At 44.4% G+C, this 2,500-nt stretch overlaps 1 non-coding gene across 1 annotated transcript; it reads left to right on the top strand.

Annotated features, from left to right (window-relative positions):
• Positions 1-1,015: 1,015 nt before the first annotated feature.
• Positions 1,016-1,170, top strand: LOC143307769 (5.8S ribosomal RNA). Its single transcript, XR_013064847.1, has one exon. It is a non-coding gene; the product is annotated as a 5.8S ribosomal RNA (ribosomal RNA).
• The last annotated feature ends 1,330 nt before the right edge of the window (positions 1,171-2,500 follow it).

Here is a 2,500-nt window from a genome sequence, read left to right as displayed (position 1 = left end):
AAAAACAAACTTCTGTTGGTTAACCTACAATATGAAGGATCGAAATGAAAGAAGGATCATATTATTACAAACCGAAAGTGAAGGATCATTAAAATTGAAATACAATATATATAAATATATAAATGTACCCGTCGTTGCGACACCCTAGTTAAATGGAAAGATATAAAAAAGAGAGAAAAGGAATACAGATGACCCGCCGTCTGATCTTTGCTAAATGATCTGGCATCACCGGAGTTTTTTTGGTCCGTGTTGCGTTCGCTCTATTCGAAATGAAACTCGCGGAGGCGAAGAATTGTTAAAAGTTTACGAAGCGTCTAGGAGTGGTTAAAACTGAGAGAGTTGAAACTACGATGTATTAGAACGAGCAACCGTCGAAACTTTGTTTTCGCGACGTTCTTTTCGTCGCTCTCGTCCCCACGCTCCTACGCTTTGGTTGTTTCTTTGCCATCCGTGTTGCGATAAAAAGATTTCTCCATTGTCCAAAAAGGACGGATCGAGATTCCTCTTTCGAGAGGGAGAGAGAGGTACTTGCGGGTAACCTGGAATCTACGAAACACGCACCGTGGTAAGATTCGTGCGTCCGCCTGATCGATGTGTGTTGTTTACGGACCGGCTGAGAAGCGACGATAGCGAGTCTTTGAAAAACTATGTGTCCATTAGTTAGACCGATCGTCGCCGGCCGTGTGTCTGTTCGAATCTCGCAACCCACGATTCAGCGACAGGACGCGCGCTCGCATTCCTTGTGTGCGTTCGTACTTTTCAAGGTTTTTAAATGTACTTTACGCCCGACCGTCGAGAGGAGCGTGCCACTGGGCGTTTCTCCGACGGTTTCCGTCCTTGGACGCGATCGTGTCGTCAACGATCGAACAAACAAACAAATACGTTGGCGACGCCCGAATTCGCTCTCCCGCACGCGCCGGGTGGGAGAGTGATGTGGGTATCGAATGTGATGCGTGTTAATAATGAAAATAACACTCTAAAGATCTAAAGAGTTTGAAATACAAAATTTTACGATTACCCTGAACGGTGGATCACTTGGCTCGTGGGTCGATGAAGAACGCAGCTAATTGCGCGTCAACGTGTGAACTGCAGGACACATGAACATCGACATTTCGAACGCACATTGCGGTCCACGGATACAATTCCTGGACCACGCCTGGCTGAGGGTCGTTTTCTTAACAAAAGACTGCTTGCGTTTGCTTCTCGAAAAAAGAGTAATTCATTTCTTTCTAAACATCTCGCCGTCGTTCAACGAAAGTAGAACGTTTCGGAGCGGGATTATCGAACGAAATTGAAAGAATGAATGAACGATAAACAAAGAAAGAGTCGCAACGTACGAGCGATAGTTGGGCAGTTCGTCGGCGTTTGTCGTGGAAACGATGTGACGAAAATCGCAACCGATACACTAAATGCAGGCCGTTAAAGGAGAGAAACAAATTTCGAAATATCTCTTCGAACTAGCGCAAGTGCGTCACGGCGCGCGAGTCGTTCGTTAAAATTTATAAACGACCGCCCGTGAAAGCACCGAGTTCTCGGAAGATAATCTATAAAGATTCTCCATCCTGCTGGAAGTTATCGGATCGGCGCGATTGTTCACTTGTAGAAATCCACGCTCCTGACGTTGCCAGAAACGATATTTACGAAAGGTGTGTCAAAAATAAACGAAAGAAGCTCTCCTATAAATTTAGAAAAAGCAAACGAGTGAAATGTTTGAGATGATAATTTGCTGAAATGCAAGCTCGAATAGCCCCAGGGTTTCGAATGATTCCCCGCGCTTTATACATCTCTCTGTTTACAAACGGTGTATAAATGAAAGATCGCTTCAGATGGGTCGTCGCTGTTTGACGCGCGATGCTGTTCCTTTTTTTTTGTCTGTCTGTGCGTTTAGCTTCGCTAAACAAGTTAAATGGTTAAAAAGCGTCGAAAAAGCGAATACACACGCGACAAGACAAATCTAACGAGTAAAGGAACGCTCCGCTCCAAGATAAAAATGGTTGTTTACAATCAATACAGCGTTTCGGTACCCCTGATCGTAGTCTGAAACTGTGTAACAAAAGAGAGGAAAGCGAATGGTGAAGGAACTTCGAAGCCTCCGTGGCGTGGCTAGAACTTGTGATAAAAGTATGTTTGCAGCAATTATGCATGCTCCCGTTAAAACAGCATTTCAATGTCTCGCATGGCTTAAAGCTCTAGGAGGCTTCAACATTTAGAATACATACGGACTACTTCGTTTGTTAAAGATAAGCGAAGACCGCGCGACCATCGCTCGGTCGTCCAGTCCTCGAAAGTTTTGTTGCGTTCCAAAGAAGAGACAAATGGGGTTTACCCTTGCGCTAAGGGGAGAAGAAGAGAAAAGCAGTTGTTAAATCTAAGAGGTGTGTGGAGTACATCGCGTGTTGGTTAAAATTGTTAAATGAAGTATACGCGAAATGTTCTCTCGCTCTTGCTTTTCCTCTTGCTTCCGTGGCGCTCGAAAAGAAGGGATGATAAATAAAGAAAC

Source organism: Osmia lignaria, unplaced genomic scaffold (assembly GCF_051020975.1).
Source record: "Osmia lignaria lignaria isolate PbOS001 unplaced genomic scaffold, iyOsmLign1 scaffold0076, whole genome shotgun sequence".
Classification (NCBI taxonomy): domain Eukaryota; kingdom Metazoa; phylum Arthropoda; class Insecta; order Hymenoptera; family Megachilidae; genus Osmia; species Osmia lignaria.
Note: the sequence above shows the minus strand (reverse complement) of the source record. Positions and strands in the feature narration are given on the sequence as shown.